Source organism: Macrobrachium nipponense, chromosome 2 (genome assembly GCF_015104395.2).
Source record: "Macrobrachium nipponense isolate FS-2020 chromosome 2, ASM1510439v2, whole genome shotgun sequence".
Lineage (NCBI taxonomy): Eukaryota > Metazoa > Arthropoda > Malacostraca > Decapoda > Palaemonidae > Macrobrachium > Macrobrachium nipponense.
The window spans coordinates 51,408,681-51,433,680 of NC_087201.1; the positions used below are offsets into that span (position 1 = coordinate 51,408,681).

Sequence of the window (25,000 nt, forward strand, 5' to 3'; positions counted from 1 at the left end):
TGATGTATAAGAACTGGCTGGTAGATAATTTTACTTGTGAATACCCTTTAAAACACCTAGGTACCCATTGGTTTCGTACGCAATCCACCTGTTTACCCGGTCCTCCGTTCTCCCATCTCAACAGCAGCGGGCCATTTGCCACTCCTAAATTTCTATTATTTCTACTTTCTCGCTTTTACCGTTAATTTGTTGCTGTATCGCACTTAGACGTGTAGTATTGATAAAAAAGATAGACTTTCAGTTGGAAACTGACCGACAATATAAATATATTCTTAAAATCAACTGAAACCCGGTGGGTAGGGAGGCGAGTAGACTCGTTTTGTGAGTGTGGGCTGCAGTGTAGGCTGTGTCGCTAGCCGACAGACCGGCACCAAGTATGAATTCAGTACAGGTAGATCTTTGCTTGTGTGAGGTTGGCTGTGGTCGTGGCGCTCAACGCTTTTAGTAACACGTGATTTTGTTTTTTAATCGTTATTGTGAATGAGATTACTGTTATAATAGTACGCAGACTCTGTAACCGGGAAATTTGTGCAAGAAAACTTTTGTTCGTAACATCGCCGAGGTTGAAGACGTTCTGCATTTATTGGTAAGTAGACTGGGTTTTGTTTTAGCATGATACCTAGTTGTAATTCTGTAATCCACTTACACACGATGAGATACAGTTTTGTAGCCCCTTAGTCCATGTTTTAGAATGGATGAGTAGTAGCAATTTATTTTCATAGAATCTTATAAGTGGACTACTAACTGAACGTAATACCTGGTAAGCAACGTTGCAGGAAGTTTTGAATCGAGCAGTACCTACATAATTGCCCAATATATGATTTTCGTCTTGCTTTGCGCTCAAGTATTTGAAGATATAAACCTAGTTGTGTACTCCTCCATCCGATTCGAAAATAAAAAGGATAGAATTAAAGCTATACTAGCTAGAACCAGAGTATCGTGGGTGTGAAAGTCAATGCTCCCTTACCGTACGTGCTACCTACCTGCATTGCGTCTACAGGCACGGGTTAGCAAGTACCCACATCATGTTCTTACAGTGTGGCGGAAAACAAGCTATGACTATTCCGTACTTATTCTCATGGAATGTTGTTGGTGGAGTTGCACATGTTATGGAGAACTCAGCAAATTCAAATTGGCCTATTCCTAATGTTAGCCCAGAAAAGTAAGTTTAGGCTTACTTGAAGTGTTAGCTTATGAAAGCTGGGAAAAATATTTTGTCAGGCTTTTAAGTTTTATGATGATATTCTTCTTATAAGAGAACTACCCAGAAATAAGAAAAGTTTTATATACTGGGTACACATTCCATAACGGGGGAAAAGTATAATTAAGTTTTATTTGTGTTGTGACTTTGAGACTGTAACACTTTGCCCATTGGTTTTGTGGGTTTTCCTTATGCATTATTATATTAGGTTTTTTTTTATACTTTTTACTTTATATCATCTGGTATGTTTGCGTGACCAGTATATGGGTTTAATATTGTTCTAAGTAAACCATGTCCATTGTATTGCACTTCAGTAGCGAAATTTATGCCCCAAAATCTTGTTTGTTGTAGCAGTTTAACGTATTCTCACATGGCTTTACATTCACAAGGAAAATGTCATGGAGAACTCACATGTGATTAGTTATATTTTACTAAGTTTAGTTTCAACGTGTTGCCAAAATATAATCCTTTAGGCTCAAGAGGACATGAATTGAAAACTGCTTATAGCAAAGACACTAGCCACACTTTCGATGGCTTAGTCTTGTGTGTACCCACTTGGTCAAGGCTGATCATGCTAAGGAGGTACCCTTCTGTGGGATGCAGGCGGGGGGACTACCGATAATAGTGTACATAGCTTGGCTTAATGTAGACGGTAATGATCTGTGCAACATCCGTTTGTCTCAGCTGCTTTGTGCTGAGGCATTTGCTTTACATCTGTTCCTATTGGTCTCTTCCTACCTAGCTGTTCAACTTGAACTTCACAATTGAAAAGTTCTCGCGAGTGACTCGGAGCCCCTGTTGACCGGTAGTATTTACTTCCTGAAATAAATGTAAAGGTGCTTACTTATATTGCGTCTGCTCATCCCAACCCTCCGGCAACCGTTCTGGCGATTTCATGCAGATTATGAAAAGAGTTTAAAAAAATCGTATCCGTACTAAATATGAAATGACCAAGTCCACTGAATCGGTACGTTAAATTTTGGGCTACTTGCTTTTCCCACTGAGCTATTACGTTGAGTATTAGAATTAACGTAACCATGTTGGGCTGTTTGTTCCTCCTATAATTTATGGCAGTTATCACACATGAACGCTCCACGGAATTATATTTATATATAAAATGGTATTTACACAATAGCTTGTAGATAGTGTCCATTTGGCCACTTAAACTTGGAAATGACCGAGCCGGATCGTGGATCTGAGTTTTGGTCAGTCAAAATAAAAAGATGACCATTTAAAATCAACATGCATACTCCACAAAGTTTTGCAAGTTTTTTATTTTTTCTATTTTTACGATATTCGTAGCTGTATGTATCCGGGGTATATGTAAAAACCTATGTTCTACGGTGAACCCAATATAAATGCATACTGCACCCCAATGACAGTAGATTTGTTAATCGGGCGTCTCATCAGACCGTAACGCCAACAGTGTATTAAGCACCTGTAAGGAATACTGACTTATATAATTTTTGGTTATGTTCTGCAATGTAAATAGGTAAAATATTGCAAGGGGTAACTGCCCATTTGAGCTATAGTAGATTCACATCACCCGTGCATTTGATGTCTAGACCAGTCCCTTACGATGCTCCTGATTGGCTGTTGATAAGCCAATCCTGAAAGACGTATACCTCAGGAGAGGTGGAACATAGATTTTACCCATGTGAACTCTCGAGAGAGACCGAGAGTTTCCAACCCTGTGATTGGCTTATCAACAGCCAACCAGGAGCGTCGTAAGGGACTGGCCTAGACATCAAATGCACGGTTGATGTGAATTTACTATAGTCATAATGATGCAGTGTGGTGGGTTTACATTCGGGGACAGTTTCATTTCTTGGCCTAGTGTGAATTCTGAGTGCTTATGAAGACTCGTTATAGTTTGTGTCTATTGAGTCATTTCTTTCTATTTCCCCCCCTCCATTTTGATGCTCGTATACTCTTCATTCGTTGTCAGGTTACTGATTGGGAGTGCCAACCTCGTCGGATATTGGAGAATGTTTTAATATTTTAAACTTACTTGACCAATCTTAACCTATTTAGGAGTTGCTTATTGTCCTTTTCAAGTAGAAAATAAAAAGTAATTTTGATGGTGACTGTCCCTCGAATCCGAAATTATGTTTTCCCGTGCTGTACTGCATAATTATATGGCTTCGCATTGAAGGAACGCCTAATGATAACAGATTAGCCGTAAATTATAATAATAGAAATGAACGTTTTGAGTTTTTATTTCCCCCCATCAATGCATTGTTCCTCTCAAGATGGGCTACGGGATAAACACTCCGTATCCTGATCGAAATTAAAAGAGGGGTGCCTAATTTCGTCCCTTGTAGGAAGAGGAGTGTTTGGTTGGGGGAAAACAGATCTGGGAGAGAAATCCAAAGCCTGGCGGTAGATCGAAAGAAACTTGCGACGCTGTATAAAAGGTAAGGAGAGTGATCAGGGAATGAGTTACCAAATTTCCGTGGCTTATTGCAGGGATTTCCGTTGAAAAGGAGTGACTTCCATGCTTACCGTTTTGCATATCCTTCATGTATTATAGAAATAATAAGCAGGCATTTGGTATGAAATCCAAGTTTTCCAAAATTATTATTATTATTGAACTGAGGAACCTCCGCAACGAGGCTTTAATATTTACAATTAAAAGCCACAGTAGTGTTAAAATATTCATTATTATTATTATTATTTTTTTTTTTTTTTTGCTCTATCACAGTCCTCCAATTCGACTGGGTGGTATTTATAGTGTGGGGTTCCGGGTTGCATCCTGCCTCCTTAGGAGTCCATCACTTTTCTTACTATGTGTGCCGTTTCCAGGATCACACTCTTCTGCATGAGTCCTGGAGCTACTTCAGCGTCTAGTTTTTCTAGATTCCTTTTCAGGGATCTTGGGATCGTGCCTAGTGCTCCTATGATTATGGGTAGGATTTCCACTGGCATATCCCATATCCTTCTTATTTCTATTTTCAGATCTTGATACTTATCCATTTTTTCCCTCTCTTTCTCTTCAACTCTGGTGTCCCATGGTATTGCGACATCAATGAGTGATACTTTCTTCTTGACTTTGTCAATCAACGTCACGTCTGGTCTGTTTGCACGTATCACCCTATCCGTTCTGATACCATAGTCCCAGAGGATCTTTGCCTGATCGTTTTCTATCACTCCCTCAGGTTGGTGCTCGTACCACTTATTACTGCAAGATAGCTGATGTTTCTTGCACAGGCTCCAGTGGAGGGCTTTTGCCACTGAATCATGCCTCTTTTTGTACTGGTTCTGTGCAAGTGCCGGGCATTCGCTTGCTATGTGGTTTATTATTATTATTATTATTATTATTATTATTATTATTATTATTATTATTATTATTATTATTGCCGAAGGAAATGGGATATCGAATGGAGTTTGTGCATGTGCTAACTGTACTAGTGTTATTTTGTTAAACCTGTTCAGTTTTAATCTTATTGCCACTGTTCTGCTTGTCTTGTGTTGTGGACTTCCGCCCAGTGGAAGTGTGCCAGTCAGATTTGTTGCTCGGGTCGTCAGAAATTGATGCACAGCTCTACCTGGTTATGAACGACGTTGAAACTGACGCTAAGAACAGGTTGAAAGACGTAAAGAGTTGGATGAGCAGGAAAAGATTGAAATTAAATAAAAGTAGAATAAACTGTTATATTACCAGATTCAGAAGGAACTATGATGATCTTTATAATACAACCGTCAATAATGATAATGAAATAACTTAGGAGTAGCCTACTGGCTGGAGAACATCGTAATATGACAGCGAAATTAGTACTATATATATAATGAAAAAAAAAGATGTTGGCACCAAATTAGTGTAGCTTTCATAAAGGAATATTTCAAGTACGGATGCGTCATAATGGTTTTACTGGCAAGACTACATACACCATTGTAAGCCCAGTACCCAGAGTTTTTAATGGGGAGGGTTGTCGGTTTTCCCAAAACTGGACCTTTTCTTCTATAAATGTCATTGCATATATAGGTATATACAAGGTGAAATACTTGAAATGTTATTTTAGATATATTAAGAAGAAAAATTAGGTATGTGGTCTATGCACTTCTACCCGATTAGATATTGTTCAAAGTACTGACTTTGGTTAACAGAAAATATGGTCTTCCAGATTTTTATTTATTTTATTGATTTTTTATTTATTTAATTTATTATTATTATTTTTTTTTTTTGGGGGGGGGGGGGGGGGGGGGGAGTTGCGGGTTGGTTGGTCGTTCGACCTCCCTTTCGGTACAGGTCCGCATTGAAAGAGCGTATAAAAGGTCTGCCACATTATTTGCTGAAGATGCTGCGAGGTTTGGTTCCTAAAACGAGAAAAGTGATAATGACGAAAATCCCATATACTAACTTTTTTGAGCTGCTTTGGCTACTTTCAGCATGAATTGAATATGAAGTATTTTGACGTACATAAAAGTTAAGAATGTAAAACGGAATTTCTAATGTATAGCTACGTGGATGAAACAGATTAATGGAGCGAAGATGCAAAAAGGAAGGAAAACTGATCTGAGTTATTCAAGTACAAACTGTAACAGTCAAATAAATGGATCCCGTCTGACGGACCGAATGAGGACCAGTCGGAAGGACTCGAATGAACCAATAAGATGCGGATGATAATAAGGACCCATTGTGCGGTCAGCTATTTAGCATGGATGCTTAGTCTTCCAGACCAATTGCCCATTATTTTTCTTCTCAACCTTAAAAGGTTACAGGCCAAACAAACTATTAAAATCCGGGATTCCATATTTCTTTAAAACACGGAAATATAGCAATGACTTTATTACTATTAAATCCTTCCTTTTGCGTGCTGTTTCTTTTCATGTATATTTTGGAATATAGAGAAACAGAATTAATTTTAAATCTTGCATATATACCGCAATTTTATATATATCGTATATTGCAAGGAAAGAAATCAAAACGGAGAGAGAGAGAGAGAGAGAGAGAGTTGCTCATTAGACTGCTAAAACCCCGATTATTGTAAGTGTTTGAACATTGAGATCTGAGTCTTGTTACTTGGATGAACAGCAGTATGGTTACAACATTCGAATTAGCGAAAGCTAAACCTGAAAGGAAGGGACTATTTTTGGTCATTGGAACTGAATTTGACAGTGGTCAGTGTACATAGGTAGTAAACGGTTAAAAGACAAAGAATTGCTGGCTTGGGAACTAAACTTAGCGAATTACCGTTCACCAAGTGGTTAAGACTGCTTGTGAAAAGAGGTGAAAACTTGTATGATGTATTCACATATTATACGTTAGTTGTTAAAATAAGTTTTGCCTTTTGAACAACAGGTCGATTGATGCACACTGAAAGCAGACCATAGTTAGTTAATTTACTGACAAAACATACAATACGTTATGTACTAACATAAATTTATACACCAGTACATTATTTTAGTTACACAAATAATTGAAAACAAAACATAGTTTTACACACATATACATATGTACACACACCATATATATATATATATATATATATATATATATATATATATATATATATATATATTGTCGAAAACAAAACATTAAACCTATAAATGGTAGGTGAACACTTCACTGATATAATCCCAGTACATCATGAATATACCTTCATAAATCAGCAACTAAATCAGGCTCCACATCCATCAAATTAGCCACACTTGAAAAGTTCAACCTATTAAATCTTGTACGGCAACCGCCAGATAAGGGACAAGAAATAAGTACATGACTCTGATTGTACCTACTATTATCACAGTGGCAAGTTCTTGCATAGGTCGGGATTCTGCTCCATCTACCTGTCTCCACCTTCAGATTATGAGACATCAGACGCAAGCGTGTGAATGACACTCGGCAGAAATCTGGGACATACTGGGTAGTAGAATAAACCATATGTACACTCAGGGAAGGGTTTAACTCACATATGTATTGAATTTCGCGTACTTCATGTGCAAACATTTCCAACGAATTTTACTCCTCATTTTGTTCTGATATGTTTGTTAAAAAACTATAACCCGTAGTTCCGTTGTCTCTGCACAAATCAAAGACGTAATTGAATGGCAATTCTTCATCTATATTTTCTCTCTTGAACACCAAAAAGGATTTCTGTTTTGTTATTATGATATCCTTTACGGGCAGAATGCCTCCCTCCATCATACATAATTTAATACTCGTGTTCTTTCGAACACCAAGCAAAACTTTGACTAACTTATACTGTTTTTCTACGCCTTTAATATTATTAGATGTCCAGGATTCACAGCTATATAACAGTGTTGACATTACCGCTGCATCGAAAACTCGTTTTTTATATACATATGGCATTTGGCTGTTAGCCACACAAAAAATTGTAAACTTATTTACTACTGCCTCGCTACGGCTCTCGTGCAGACTAATGACATCACCCAACTTGCCACTATCCACGAACCACGCTCCAAGGTAAAGATATCTCTGAGAGTATCTTACAATAATACTTTTTACATGTAAGTCTGTTTGATCATCATCATCATTATTTATCAAAAAATTTAGTTTTTGACTCATTAATAATCATTCCATATTCGGCACAAAATTTACGTAATACTTTCAACTTTTTCTTGCACATTTCTCTACTTGTAGCTAAGATAACCGCGTCATCCATTAGTAAGAGAGCATTTTAGTGCTCCTAAAAATCCATCGGAAGCAACGGCTTCCTGCAACATACGCACCAGCCTGTCAATAAATAATATACAACTTGTTGGAGCACCTTGTCGAACACCAATGGTGGCATTAATTACTACTGACTTCAAAATGTGTTTTGTACATGAATACATTGCCTTAATTGACATTAACATTCTCTTACCACATCCGTTTTCTTTTAAAACATCTATCATTTTGTTCCTAGGTACTCTGTCGTACGCTTTAGAAAAATCAACAAATAAAACGTACAATTTTACTTTCTTAAAACTAGCAAAATCACACAACAGGCGTAATGCTAATATTTGTTCAATACAACTCCTCTTTTTTTGAGCACCTGCTTGACACTTATGTATATTACACCATAAACGTAAACGATTAAGAATTAAAATATCATAAATTTTTGCTAATGCATCCATTATTGATATGCCTCTGTAATTTCCACACCATTTTATTCCCTGTCTTGAATATTAAAACTAATTTGCTAATACACCATGAAACTGGGTAACTAATACATACAAACATCATATTAAACAAGATTAGTATAGAACACAGCCTGTTCACAGGCAAGCAATTCAATATTCCGGGACAAATACCAATATAACTTTTATTTTTGTTTACTCCATTCAAGGTTTCTTTCAGGTCTCTCATGGAGAAGGGATCATCGAGAACTGGAATATAAGGTATATTCTCATCATGTTCTATGTTAGAATAATCCGTACTATCTACGATTTCCGGATTCAATAAATCTTCAAAATAAATTTTAAACGTCGTATCGCTAGGCTGGTTACCCTCATCAGACTCAACATCCCCTTTCCAATTGATAAACTTCCATATAAGTTTATTATAATTTGATTGAAGAATCCTAGCCCACCTAGGTTGATTTCTATCCCATTTATGTCCTATTGATACGCGTTCCTTCTTACACTTCGCAGCAGTCTCGGCAATACAATCAAAACTCGAAGTCAAGGCCATCTCCAAGTCGTTGCTATCTTCTACAGCTGGTGGGGAAATATCTTGTAAAGTTCTTGTACACAACTCCACATCGATTTCTTTATAATTTAAAGACTTCCTTGCATAATTTTCCACTGGCACTTTTTGTGCATAAGTAGATTGGTTAAGGGCAACTGATCGATTTACAAGGTCTTTAATAGCTAATATGTTACTGCTTTTTAGCAATAAAGTAACCGATATCGGTACATGATCTGACCCTTAAACATCCTGGTGAACATGAAGTTCTTTATCAAACTTAGGCAAGTTCTTTTAGCCATACAATCACTCGTTCATTTTAAAGTTTGAAAGCTTTTTAAAAAGCCTTGATTAATAGAAAAAATCTCAAAAACTTTTTTTCTCTAGTCTGAGCTTTGTCAAAATTATTTTTATTTTAAAGTTATTTGCTAATGCAGGAGGACAATTATTATTGTTATTTTTATTTGTTAAAATCCTCCTCGTCCGAGCATAACAATTATGCCTGTATGATACAGTGTTTCGCAGAGAGTGTTCTCTGTTTTGTGGCTATGGGCTACAAGAGATTGTTTGCGTGTTGGTAAGGTAGCCAAGTGACGGTTACAAGGTTTCTGGTGAGGAGGTGGTGGAGGTTAATGAGGGGAGGAGGATATCTACCCCCTCCCCCCCAATCCCTATCGGTTCTCCCGACCCGATAGCGTCCCACCCTACCTCCATTCGTCCTGGGCCGAGAGACGTATTCCTGGTTGAAATTATTTTGCCTTATAAAAAAAGGGTTTCCTTGGCGGGCTCGATTATAGGAATTTCATGTGTAGAATTAAGGGCTTTGCATCACACTCTTGATGTATTGTGAATGCAAAAAGACTGACAGAAATCCTCTGTCAAAATACTTGTGTGAAAAGTGATACTTTGTAGTCCAGTGTAAATTTCAATGCCTTGTGTGGAGTTAGATATTGAAATCATAAGGTTAAGCTTATTGTGAATAAAACTAAGCTGGCCGTTACTCTTTATGTGAATATTATAACTTTTTGTTTTAGGCAAACTGAATTTTCAAAAATGCAAGTGAAAGATGATGTCATAATCACATTTGGTCATTTTTGTTATTTGCTGAACTATTTTAAGTATTTTTGTCATATCAAAATACGGGTATTTCAGAACTGGCATATGCTGTTCTTTTTCTTTTGAATTACTGTTCAGAATAAGACGCTGCCTTGATCGTAGTTCACGTGTTATAATTGTTTTAGCAATTCCTCTCATTATGCATTCATTAGGAAGCTACCCCAGGTTCCACAAGACAGAGCATCCATCTTACGCGAAGAAAAAACTGAATTTCCTTCAGTTTTTATCGTCCTTACCGTCAGCTTCTTGTATCCGGTCTTTATTTTTTTAAGTACAATTTTTTCTGGGTCTTAATATATTATTTCGTGTCCCTTTTAAAGTTAATTTCATTCTCAAAAGAAAATTATATTCGATAAAGATTTGTTCTCGAAAATTAGGGTAGTTTAAAACTTATCATCAATTTAAAGACCTATAAGTTTAAGACGACACATTAATTTTTTCATTTTAGTATTTTGTGTATTTCTGTTTCGTCCTAAATGATGGACATCTCAAAATATAATCAAACGATTTAGCTTTAGAATTGTTAACACTTAGAATCGAACTTGACTGAGAACCTTTTTGGCAGAGCCGAATTTGAGCGAGAAATTCGTTGACTGAGCCGAGTTTGAGCAAGAAGTTCATTGACTGAGCCGAGTTTGAACTAGAAATTCATTGATTGAGCCGAGTTTGAACAAGAAATTCGTTGACTGAGCCGAATTTGAGCTGGATATTTTGTGGCAAAGCAGAGCTTGGTAAAAATGTATTGGTAGAACAGAGCTTGATAAGAAATTATTGACCGAATGGAACTTTAGCAAGTTTATTGGCAGAGTCACAATTAATCAGGAAGTTTATTGGAAGAACCGGTATTGAATAAATGTATTGCCAGAATAAAGCTAGAACAACAAATTTGATGGAAAATTGAAATCGAGCAAGAAATGTATTGAAAGAGCCGAACTTGAGCAAAGTACCTTACTGGCAGAGTTGAGCTTTGGGGACAAAATTAATGCAAGAGAGGGAGGGAATGGAGCAAGAAATTTATCGGCTATAAAAATACTAGCAGTACCAAGATTTAGATAAAAGAAAACTAGAGCAAGAGTGAAACTTGAGCAGAAATTTATTGCAGAGCCTAGCATGAGAAAAAAACAACTGGTAGAGCTGAGTTAAGGAATTTATTGGCTGAGGTTGAGGTGGGAATTGATTGGCAAAGCCGAGATTGAACATGGAATTAATTGGAAAAGCCGAGATCGAACATGGAATTAATTGGGAAAGCCGAGATGAACATGGAATTTAATTGAAAGCGAGATCGAACATGGAATTAATTGGGAAAAGATCGGAAATGGAATTAATTGGGAAAGCGAGATCGAACTGGAATTAATTGGGAAGCCGATCGAACATGGAATTATTGGAAAAGCCGATCGATGGAATTAATTGGAAAAGCCGAGATTGAACATGGAATTAATTGGAAAAGCCGAGATTGAACATGGAATTAATTGGGAAAGCCGAGATCGAACATGGAATTAATTGGGAAAGCCGAGATTGAACATGGAATTAATTGGAAAAGCCGAGATCGAACATGGAATTAATTGGAAAAGCCGAGATCGAACATGGAATTAATTGGGAAAGCCGGAGATTGAACATGGAATTAATTGGAAAGCCGAGATTCGAACATGGAATTAATTGGAAAAGCCGAAATGAATCGATGAATTAATTGAAAGCGAGATGAATTCATGGAATTCAATTGGAAAAGCCGAGATCGAACTGGATTATTGGGAAAGCCGAGATTGGACATGAATTCATAATTGGAAAAAGCCGAGATAGAACATGGGAATTAATTGGGAAAAGCCGGATGAACATGGAATTGAATTGGAAAGCCGAGATTTGAACATGGAATTCATTGGAAAAGCCGAGATGAACAATGGACTTCAATTGGAAAAGCGAGATTGGAACAAAATGGAATTCCATTGGAAAAGCGGATTGAACATGGAATTAATTAGAAAAGCCGAGATTGAACATGGAATTCATTGGAAAAGCCGAGATTGAACATGGAATTATTTAGAAAAGCCGAGATTGAACATGGAATTAATTAGAAAAGCCAAGAATGAACATGGAATTAATTAGAAAAGCCGAGATTGAACATGGAATTAATTGGAAAAGCCGAGATCGAACATGGAATTAATTAGAAAAGCCGAGATTGAACATGGAATTCATTGGAAAAGCCGAATTGAACATGGAATTAATTGGGAAAGCTGAGATTGACCAGGGAATTAATTGTGAGAGTCGAGCTTGAAGAAGAGATTTATTGGCAGAAGCAAGATTGAGCAATAAATGAATTCGCAACGCTGAGCTTGAGTAAAAATATATTGTCAGTGTTCATCAATATTGTGATTATAATAGTTTCATTAACATTTGTTCCGAGCCAAATTCATATGGACTCTCAATAGAACTATCAACACTTATCGGGCAGAGTGATAATGTTACCTTATTTAAGATATTTCAAGTGAATGATTATAGTTTTGTTTCGACTCATTCTCCACCCACCGATGAAGATGTGGAACCGCCCGGTGAAGATGTGGCAGTGCGCATGGGAAGCACGTGATTGTCTGACAAATCGACGCTTCCAGCATCGTTGGCGTATTTAAACTATATCGTCAATTACATAATTGAATGATGATGAATACAAAGACCCTTTGTACCTTATATAAATAATAAACTTCCGATATGTATCAATAATATACCAATACAAGCACACGAAAGACGAGCTTGTATCAAGCAGTTTACTCGGATCACACACAATAGTGTAGTCCGTGCTACTACATGCAGACCTTTGCTTACAAACTGTTGAAATCGCAAGATTTCCTCAGCATTCAATCTTCATTCTATGCAAAGCTCCATTACATACACATAAAGATTTTATTTATTGTGATAGCAGAGTAATACCTACGTCCGTAAACTGAAAAATAAGTGTAATTATGTATACCGCTAGAACAAAAAAGCATGGACAATTGAACGCTAGGTCCTACAGTAGATTCACATCAACCGTGCATTTGATGTTTATGCCAGTCCCTTACGACGCTCCTGATTGGCTGTTGATAAGCCAATCACAGGGCTGGAAACTTTCAGTCTCTCGAGATAGTTCACATAGGCAGGATGTATGTTCCACCTCTCCTGAGAGACGTATCCCTCAGGAGAGGTGGGACATAGATCCTACCCATATGAACACACTCGAGAGACTGGGAGTTAAAAGCCCTGTGATTGGCTTATCAACAGCCAATCTGGAACGTCGTAAGGGACTGGCCTAGACATCAAATGCACGGTTGATGTGAATCTGCTAAGCTGCTGATTGGCCGTTTATTTTATTTTACTGGCTTTCTTTTAAGTGCACGTACACATTCATTCCATTTCGGTCAGAGTTACTTTTGTTATTGTAACTTTTGTTTATTAATGGTATCTAAGTAGTGTTCAAATGCTTAACATTAAAAAACTGTATGTCTAGGCTAGCGTTTAAATCCGAACATAATCTCATCAACGCTAAGGAAGACGGGAACTCCTGGAATTACAAACATTTTGTGCGATAAATTATTTAGCAAAATAGTCCCGAAAATTGTAATGATTTGTATACTCAAGAAAAATTGTTCAAATGCTCAGTGTATTCAGAAAAGAAACCCACACTATCATTGCCATGCATTGCCTGAAATCTCCCTCTATCCGGTATTGCAGTGGCTGTTCCTTTCACCTGCCCCAGCCAACAGTATTTCATGATATCCCGAATGTTAACCTACTCGTGTAATTTACAGGCAAAAGAAGTGATTTAAATGCGTATTATTCTCATTTGCAAAGCGAGATGTCTTTGTTTTTACCTACAGGAAGATAAAACATAATTAAGTGTTGGAAGCCCATCGTTCGTTTGCGTTTGATCTTCGTAGACTTGTTTGCTGCAAGCTTGTTATATATTCGTGTAACTGTATTCTGGTGGACGATATAATTTAGCATGTTTATGATCTGAAGAAAGTGATGTAGGGGTTCTTTTATATACAAGCACTCATATGCATTACTGCTTATGTGGTTTGCATCATTATCACAGTGAACCTACGCTATCGGCAACATTGATTCCAGCCAATCATGACCTCGCTATGGGCTTTGCCACATCTACGTAAAACGCACGTTTGTGAGTGGAAAGATGGATTGAAATAGACTATAGCTTATTATCTTTATGAGCGTCAACATCCGTCTTCAATAGAAAAGAGATTATATAGGATTATATAGAAAAATGAGGTTCTTCCAACCGATTAATTTTACATCCTAGTACTTTTCCAGGACTTGCGGAATATCTTTATTTTTGTTTTCATTATCCTGTTCCAGTTTTCCTTTGGTACAGCTTTATTCCGTTTTCACTTTGTCTCATATCTTTCATTTTATATGATGTGTAGCCTACATAGGATTTATTTCTCGGGATCTGCTCAAATTTTCTTCCTGAGTCCGTTTTTTTTCCCCTTCCAAGTTCATGTTAACGTAGGGGATTAAGTTTTATGCAGACAAGACCAGCATAGGAGAAATGTCGACGCTGATTATATACGGAGAATTTTACCGTTGTGACATTCACTCTGTAGTGGTTGATCTCTTTTCGTGAAGCACTTCGCCCGCCATCAAGTCACGAGAAATGGAATTTTATTGTTTAAAATCTTTATACAAATAATGATCACTTTTCCTCTCGTCTCATTTTTGTGATATTTCTTGCATTTAAGTTTATTCTGGACTTTTAAAAATGAGAATAGTATGCTTGCATGTTATTATTATTATTATTATTATTATTATTATTATTATTATTATTATTATTATTATTATTATTATCTTGCGTATATGTTTTGCTTCCTTGTTCTCAGCTTTAGTCACTTTATGGATATTAGTCAGCTAACACACGTGGCTTCTGCGCTTTTAGAGCTTCTTTCGTTGGCACAGAAGCATAACACAACTACTACCTTAGTACATAATGGTAAAAAAAAAAAAAAACCTTCGTCACTGCTAAAGTCTTGCTTCAGCAGTTGAATGGCGGAGATTCCCTTATAGAAAACTTCCAAACCTTAGCTTCTTCATGCACTTCAGCAGAAGCCGCATCAGCAACTCCTCAAATCCCTGCATACCTAACCCATTTACCTCTGTACTTTGTTTTTTGGACAAAAAAGCTCTTCCGTTTTAATACCTTTTCCATTCCACCTGTCAGTCTCTTACTAGGCTTTCCTTTCCTTCCTCCCACCTTCTCGACTTAGGACCGCCTTTGAACTCCTGGAATGGAATCCGCGAAGTCTTATAGAAATTTCCACTTTTGGTAATTTTATTTAACCTGATAAATAGGAAAAGGTACCATAGCTGGGACTGGCGTTCATATCTGAAGCTAATAGTAGGAACTGATGTTCAATCAATGCTTAGGACTTCAGACATAATTATCCGTCGACCAGTTCCGTGGTGGACTCGTAAGTGCCAGGAAACTCATAGAACTTAAAACTATGAGGTCAGCTTTCACCGTTTATCGCAAACGAAAGTGTGACTATCACCGAGCTCATTTCTACATGGAAGTTTAAAAAAAGCACAAAAGGAATCTTGGACAGTTTCATATAATTAAATTAAAAAAACACTTCTGACTTGTTTGGAGGAGGGTTAGAAAATAGCAAGCAAATATACTCCCTGTCAACCTCTGGTTATGAAGATCAGTGGTTGTGAAGTAGCGGATCCTCATTTAGTGGCAAATGACTTTTCTAATAATTTTGCTAATGCTGCAAAGAAAAATGACAGACTGACTGTATTCTGCTCATAGAATGGTAATAGAACAGGTAGAAACTGATTTTAATAAATCAAGGAATGAGCAATACAATGTACCTTTTACTATGATGGAATTTGAATCAGCCTTAAGCGTAGTGAATCAGCTCCTGGACTGGAATATAACATAATCGGTGATTAAGCATACACCGAGAAATACCAGTGTTCGTATCAAGCCTTGTTAACAGAATCTTTCGAGAACACATCTTCCCTAAGCTATGGGAGATGTTGAAATTACTGCCATTCGCAAAACCAGGGAAAGACCCTTTCACGACAGAATTATCGTCTCATTACACTGACATGCTAACTGTGTGAGATCATGGCAAAAATGATGAATATATATACACTTGATGGGGTAGATGGAACGTGGTCAATATTTGTTGCCTGCCCAGTGGGTTTTCAGTGAATGCACTCCACAACTGATGTTTTGGTTCAAATAGACTTGTGGTTAGAGAGCAAGTGTTCCGGCGCCAGTTTTAGTACCCATGTGTCAATCAATTAAATTCTTTCTTCCAGTATTTCCGAACGAAACCTTTTCATAAAAAATTGAATACCTCACAGCACATAATGTCAAGTCACACTTTGCGCTCTCCACCTTACGTCTTACTCAGTTTTACCGGGAGCTTTGTCTATGCCCACGGATGCCACAAACAACTTTTTTCAGCTGTTCTGAAACGAATCACACAACTGTTCCATAAAGGGCGCATGATCCAAATATAGTTTTCCCCATCCAATCCAAACTGCTCTTTCCCTATCAAGCCTTGTGCCTCGTAGGGAGATAGTGGCGTCTGTGCACCTCACGGGTTGAGCTGTAGGCAACTTATTAAAGGTTCTTTGCATCGTCCCTTCGACCCCTAGTTGCAACCCTTTAATTTCAATTACTGTACCTCTATTCATATTTACTTTCATATTGCTCTTCACTTTCTCCTGATAATTATTTCATAGTGCAACTGCGAGGTTTTCCTCCTGTTACTTCTTTCAAACTTATCTACTCTCGGTTTCCTTTCCAGCTCTGAATGACTTGATAGGTCCCAATGCTTGGCCTTTGGCCTAAACTCTATATTCCAATCCATTCCTATCAAGCTTTGTGTACTGTGTCTTACTTTCTCTTTCAGAATCCTGGTATATGTCTTCCGTAGTATGCTAATAATGCTACGCATCGTTGATTCTTGTGGTTACTCATTCCTACTGCGTCGTCGTCAGCTTCTCAGTCACACTTTTCCCATTCTCTACGGCATCTTACTTTTCGTTCTATCAAATTCTGGTGTCTTTCTTCTCTTCAACTTCTTAATTACCCTCTTTGCGGTTTCAGCAGTCACTTCCAGAGGTATTCTCAAATTGACACGCGACTGCCTCCACTCTTGCATCATGCGAGTCAGCTTCTATTCTCCACTTGCTAACAACTCTTCAAATTACTCTCTCCATACCCAGGACTATTTTGTTCTCCATACCCAGGACTATTTTGTTCTCCATCCCCAGGACTGTTTTGTTCTCCATACCCAGGACCATTTTGTTCTCCATACCCAGGACTATTTTGTTCTCAATCGGCATCTCTACATTCACACTTTTTTTATTTCTAATATCTGTTTACTCATTAACATATCACGGCATTACTTTCCCGAATAACGACTTCTTACCATATAAGTAATTTTTCTGTTTAACCCCTAAAATTTTTCGATTACCCAATCACTCTCACTTGACTGCCAGTCATGGTCTCGTGTTCTGCTACATAGGTGTCGTTTCTTTACTGGAGCTGCATTTCATAGAGTCTTGCTAACTTCTTAATTTTCTCCTCCTACAGCCTTGTATCTTCTTAGAAAACCACTGCTTTTAACTATCAAGTTCCTTGCTGCAAGAGTCTATTTCCATTTGACTAAAGAATTCTATAGATATATATATATATATAATATATATATATATATATATATATATATATATATATATATTATATATATATATATATATATATATATAATATATATATATAGTATATATTTATATAATATATGAAATTCTTAGTCAAATGGAAATAGATTCTTGTAGTAAGGACTTGATTGTCAGACTTTACACACACACATACACATACACCCACATATTATATATATATATATATATAATATATATATATATATTTATTTATTTATTTATATATATATATATATATATATATATATATATATATATATAATATATATATATAGAATTCTTTAGTCAAATGGAAATAGACTCTTGCAGCAAGGAACTTGATAGTTAAAAGCAGTGGGTTTTCTAAGAAGATACAAGGCTGTAGGAGGAGAAAATTAAGAAGTTAGCAAGACTCTATGAATGCAGCTCCAGTAAAGAAACGACACCTATGCAGCAGCTACACACACACACACACACACACACATTATATATATATATATATAAATATATATATATATATAGATATATATTTAATTTTATTAATGCGTGTGTGTGGTGTGTGTGTGTCATGAGAGAGAGGGGGAGTTAGAGATATCGCTTCATCTCTGCAATGTAATAAGGCAGCATTCATTGCGTCATACTTTTAGGCGTTTTTATATCACCCATGTAGTACTTTCACACTCCAGCAGCTGCCCTCCTCCTGCCCCCGACTGCTCAGCACCCACGGAGTACTAGCCAGGAACGGACGGTTACTGGCCCGTCCTTTCACTTGGGAGATGGCGTCCTTAATTTTCCTGCTAGGGGACGGGAGGTGGGAAGGAGAGGCCCAACTTCAGGGCCCCTATTGTCTGGAGGAGGAGTCAAACGGGAAAGACATTTTGCAAGACATTTCCTGCCCTTTCAGGGATTCCTGAGCGAAGATGATGTCCACTCCCTTGAGCGTCATAACCAAAGGCTTTTTCATGTTGTTGAACTTTCTGATTCATGTTGCAAAAGTCAGCCCCATGCGTTATTGTGTGTGTGTGTGTGTGTGTGCGAGACTATGACATATTCTTATTTGATCACTTTAAGAATACTTACGTTAAGTGAACAACAACTGATCTGTGAAAAAGCATGTTAAGTTTTACCATTCGTATTATTGGCCAAATGAGGAAAATTTTGAAAGATCGTCCTCATTTGCGTTTCTCTCTCTCTCTCTCTCTCTCTCTCTCTCTCTCTCTCCCCGCTGCAACTCACTCCACGCTACAGACTTCCATGTGTCAAATTTAGCTCTTAAAGCTTCCCCCTTGGATCAAATGTGTCTTCTTTCCCTTTTCCCTTTTTCGTTTCAACTTTCCCCAATTCATTTTCATGTTGGCTACGCGTGCATTTTTTGTATTGAAAAGTTATCGTATTTTGTTTATCTGTTCACAATCCTCTTTGCTGTGTTTTCCTCTCTCTCTGTCTCTCTGTCTCTCAGCGTCGATGATTGCAATTTGCGATGCCAGATTACCTCGGCAGCAAATCAAGCACGTCTTTCACTCAAACTTAATATTGTAATGGATTAAGTCTTTAGTTTGTGTACATGCACAGCTATATATTTCCCATAGACAGTGTCACTGGCTTTAGAATTTGTCGCAACGTGTCCTAAGGCAAAGGAATACCACTCACGTGCTTCCAATGCTTTGCTGGAGGCAGTGGCAGTTACTTTGGTGGTATCTTAGCGCGCGGGAAGAAGAGCAATAGCCTCGTCGTACCTGAGTGTTTTATAAAAATCTCACAAATAAGTCAGGACTGAGGGTTTCCACAAAAGAAATAACAGTTAGTTTAGGTTTTGGAATATCCGTGGATGCCAAGCAGGTGAGAAGAAGAGTTTTTGAAGAATAGTTAATGGAAATTTCAAGGTAAACAGAACAAGGAAGGATGGGGAACGATTGTGACTGAAATGGCGAGAGATGTTTGGTAGCAGGGATACTGTTTGGAGTAAGGTCTTTGCGTTCCTGAGACGCTGGTTGGGGGTTTGCAGAAGTAAAAACAAGTAAAAAATGCGCCGACATTTCTTCGGCACAATCGAGTTTTTTGTAGAGTATAACAAAGCCACTGAGAATAGATCCATCTTTCGCTGGTCTCGGTACGAGAGCCGTGGCGCATGAAACTATCCACGGCCCGGTAGTGGCCTGTCCTATATCGTTGCCAGACGTATGATTGTGGCTAATTTAAACCTTAAATAAAATAAAAACTACTAAGGCTGGAGGGCTGCAATATGGCATGTTTGATGATTGTAGGGTGGATGATCAACATACCAATTTGCAGCCCTTTAACCTCAGTAATTTGTTAGTTCCGAGGTTGGACAGACAAGTGCTGACGGACAGAGAAAGCCATTCCATAGTTTTCATTTACAGAAAACTAAAATGTATTAGCACTATGCTTTTTATGGTTGCACTAGGTATTTTGGATGCAAAATACGGTGAGATTGTGGAACAGTGAATAGAATGGAAGTGTCTTCAGATCTTTTCGGGAAAGAAAGTCCACAATTGTTGGACACTTATGGTTCTGAAAGTATGCGCTACTGTATGTGTATAAGATAATGGCGTGTAGTGCCTTATTTTTGAGGGTTGTAGGTTGCATTCTACGAAAACATTTGATTTGTGTATATACATATGAAGATAAAATGGCCATAAAAGCACTTTACATGTTGTAACCATTATATTTCGGGCATTACTACTGCGTCCCTATTCACACACAGGAACACAGAAGCATCTGAAATATATGGTTGCAGCGTATAAACTCTTTTTATGGGCCTTTTATCTTCATATACTGTTAGATTACAGTCAAAGACACTCGCGTATACATATTTGCATATTATCTGTTCGTGTTTGTGCGTGTAAATGTAAGTTAAAGTTTAGAGTCTTTGTTTACAGCTCGTTAGATTATTTCCATTTTTGAAACCGAAACTGACAAATAGGCGCTGAATTTTAAAAAGATAAGTTGATTTCACCCCCATGAGGTTTCACCTTTTCATGATGGTCTGAGAGTTCATAAAGGTTTAGGCAGTTCGTTAACGTGATATGACGTCTCAGTCCTCTCCGAATCGGACAGGTGTAGGTAATCCGGATATCAGTTGCTTAATCCGGATATCGTGCTATTTCATCGCGGGTCATAAATCCTTTATCGGTTGAATGCGATAGATTCAGGTGCTAAACACTTCCACTGAGGGAATGGTGGTCGAACCGGTAGGTCAGTTCCTGTAAGGGGCGGAGGGTTTAGGGCCTTAGTATTTTACGACTGGGTTTGTTTATTTTCGCTCTCTCTCTCTCTCTCTCTCTCTCTCTCTCTCTCTCTCTCATATACACACACACAAGGGCGTCATCTGGTCTCTAGAGGTCAGGGAGACGGGGGCGGTATTGGGTGGGTTAGGGGACATTCTGAGAATTATACTGTTAATATTGGCGAGCAAAGCGAGCCTATGCAGCTGGGGGGGTGGGGGGGGGGTGGGGGGGGTGGGGGGGGGGGGGGGGGCTCTGTTGGGGGCCCGGTGCAAACCCACCAGCCCCCAACAATGTCCTGAAGAAATGAACATGATTTGGTGTATATTAATGCCATACAAATATGAATACATGCCATACAAATATGAATACATGGGTAACAATAAGGGAAAAGGATGACTGATTTATTATTGTTAGTCAGCCACCAAGTTTATAGATTGTCTAAAATACGGTACAAGTCTCCTGTGACATCCTCAATATACAGTTCCACTTAACTGTACAGACTATGATCAGTATTTAATATTGCAAACTTTTACAGTATGAGTAATAAGAATAACAATAAACTTATTATTTTATGGTGTAATATACTACAAGATTTATAGGACTCCATTGAGAGTCTTAAAATAATAGCATCCTGCAACAATAAAAGCCTTTTACTCCAATGTGGGTTTCATTATGTAAGGGTAGGGGTGGTAGGTAGCAAAAAGGTATTAAATAAGTGAATGACAAGAATGAGAATGTAGGTATTACTTGTGACAGTAATAGTGAAAAAACAAGAGAAAGTATAGAAGGGGACAATGCTGAATAAGTTGATTGTTGAATGTATGAAATGACGTAGTTGGATGAGAAGAGAAGCAGTGGGGGAGGATAGAAATACATGGAAGCGATTCATTTGTGGGCACCCTTCGAGAATTAATGCATTTTTTGCAATTGATGACGAAGTGCTTACCTCTGGATACAGCCAAACAATATAGGTGCATTAAAAATTTCCAAAAATATTTGTCCGTGTGTCTGGCACCTTGTTTACAAATTTACTTGCTATTATGTGTTGAGGGTCAAGTGCAGCAAGACGTTCTCGGTGAACATGACAGATCATAAGGTGGTTAAGCCGTTTTTGGGTTATAGTGGAACTCAGCCAAGTTTTCATGCGCCTAAGTGCACTGAATGACCGATCAGCCTCACATGAACTTGCTGGAGAGACAAAAAGAAGCCTCAGCAAGCGTTCAACCTGTGGGAACATCTTTCAACTTCCGGCAATATTTGCAAATGCCGTTTGTCCTCGACAGATGCACCATTGAACTGATTACGGAAGAAATAAATTTCTTACTTTAAGGAATCAGAAAGTTCTGGAATTCCTTCTTGACTGTTGCGGTACATTGCAGGATTAGATGAAGGGAAATACTCATTTTAATATTCTGAAGCACTGCAATAACTTTGAAGAACTCTACTCTGTAGTCTGTAATACTCCTCTGCACAACAGGGAGCATATTCCTGAGAACCATCACCAAGCTTCTTTGGAATTTTGCGCTTGTAAGGGAGAGTCACTGGTTCGAGTTCGCACTCTTTAGTTTTCTCACGTGCGACTTCAAAAATCCCCTTCAAACTTGTTGCCTGTACGAAGGGATTTGAGATTTTCTTCCGTTACTTTGACAGCAGCAGCAAGCATTATGGCGAATGTTTTATATGTTGGAAGAAGCTTGTCCAGCAGTGTATCGCTTATGACCTATAACCTAGCGATAGTGTAGCGTCCAAACTGAGCCATTCCATTTTCAGGTCTAGCATTTTACTAGTTTTAACTTCAAATTATAATATATTTGTAGAAAAATAATGTCTAATAAGAAGATCAAAGGCTTGATGCAGGAAAAATAACCAACTCGCAGGCAGCTGCTGCAAGCGTTGGCGTTTGTAAAGAATGTGATATGTCAGTCAAAATTGAAATGATCAATTAATCTGACCACGAACCTAATGAAAAAATACGTAACTATTTCTTTTAATATTATATACTTGTTTTTGTTGAGTATATATTTTATAATATTATTAATAGCCTCATTTCCAGCATCTGTTATATTAAACTTTGAGGAAAAAAGTAGAGGGGGGGGGGGGCCAATTGATATTTTGTCACCCCCTGAGGAAAAAGTGGGGGGGGGGATAGCCCCCACCCGTCCTGCCGGCAGATGACGCCTTGCAGCCTTGTGCTGGCACGGGCTCTTGCTCCAGGGATACCCGTAAGATCAAAAGGAAATTAGAATAGTCATGATGGTATGATGCCATTTGGTTAAATATGCAAATCTTTGAAGTCCAGATTTACCCAAGGTACACTCCATATGGATGTTATTTCCGATACTTGTAGACTTCATAAGGGCCGGACGCATATTCCCGAACTGTAACCGAGTACCGGATTTCCCAGAAAATGGAGGGACACCATATCTTAAAAACCAACCATAGAATCTTACTGAAAATAATCTCATTGTGTTTGCCACACCCAAATTACTGTCTGGCTAATTATGTAAACTAACCTAACCTAGGGACATGGCAAAAAAAAAAAAAAAAAAAAAAAAAAACGGGGCTGGTGCAATACTAGTATACATTTCGTATTAAAGTCATAACTGAATTTTTAAAATAATATAAACTACTGATATTATGAGGACATAATAAATTAAAACTTACCAGCTTTCCTCTTGCTACTAGACGCTGGAAGTCATTCCAGTGGTGCGTCGCTGATCCCACAGCAATTTAATTTCCATTGGAAGATGCTTCTGTCACTGCACATCACAGCGTCGCATTCTATGTAGAATGCCGAAGGCTCATTAGAAGAGTTTTCTCTTCGGACACAGTCATAGAGAGTCTGGTTAGATTTTTGAATGATGTAAAGTCGTGGTTGCTCCTGCAATTATGATCTGCCCGATTTGAAAAGGAAAGTATGGCTCCTATTATGAGATTAGTCCCAAGCCTTTGTCCATTTCCATTTCTTCTGTTGTTTGGACTACGCTAGGGCACTCAGTTCCATGCCCTGTCGTCTACCTGTGTAAGGCAAAAACTCCTGTCGGTCACATTCTCAATAGCACACCCGTTCAAGTCCTTTGGAAATTACCTGCCGCACAATCTAGTGAGGCAGCAACTTGAATTACTGAGCACAACATTGTATGTCCAACGCAAAATCGCATATGAACTGTGAAACTAAGGGAAAGTAACGGCAATAAAGTCCTTGAGCCCCTTGTATACCTTCCGAGCAACTATAGTAGATTCACACCAACCGTGCATTTGATGTCTATGCCCGTCCCATACGACGCTCCAGATTGGGTGTTGATAAACCAATCACAGGGCTGGAAACTCTCAGTCTCTCTCGAGAGTTCACATGGGCAGGATGTATGTTCCACCTCTCCTACGGCTCTAAAGAGAGGTGGAACATACATCCTGCCTATGTGAACTCTCGAGAGACTGAGAGTTTCCAATCCTGTGATTGGCTTATCAACAGCCAATCAGGAGCGTCGTAAGAGACTGGCCTAGATATCAAATGCACGGTTGATGTGAATCTACTATAGTAAACCCCGTTGAAAATATTCAAATATAATCATCCCTGCAGCACCGCAAATGAAACTTTTATGGAAGAGACCCCTCACCAGATAATTCACCACAGTCCTGGAAGCCCATTGGACGATATCCTCAGGACGGTCTCGTTAACATAATCCAGGAAACCGTAAAGAGGATATCCCAGGCACTTTTCCAGTAAGCTCACAGCAAGATGCCTTACTCAGTCCTTAAAGCGTTTTATTAAGAAGACAATTCGTTGAAGCTTTTGGAAGTTGTATCAGCAGGTCTGCAAATGCCTTTGAGGCAACCTCGGGAACAATCTGTAATTCGCTTGGAAGACGCTTCATGTTGTTTTCCATGCTGGGCACCGTAAATCTTCCGCTCGAGTCTTCCTCTACCGTGTGCTGGCGTGGACCGTAATAGCCCTAATCGGGTTATCGGGGTCTCCTTTGAGGTAGATCTCGTGTCATATGTATCTGGATTACGGCGGGTCGAAATTTGTCTGCGTGGTCGTTAAACGGGATAGATTAATCTGTTCTGCACCTTCGATGCCCTCTCTCTCTCTCTCTCTCTCTCTCTCTCTCT

General features: G+C 38.3%; 1 protein-coding gene across 1 annotated transcript in view; it reads left to right on the forward strand.

Annotated features, from left to right (window-relative positions):
- The first annotated feature begins 388 nt into the window (after positions 1–388).
- The window catches only part of LOC135220570 (uncharacterized), a 488,990-nt gene continuing 464,378 nt past the window's right edge, over positions 389–25,000 (forward strand). The window contains exon 1 of the mRNA XM_064257813.1: positions 389–586. The gene's annotated coding sequence lies outside the window, so the exon portion shown is untranslated. The remainder of the gene's footprint in view (positions 587–25,000) is intronic.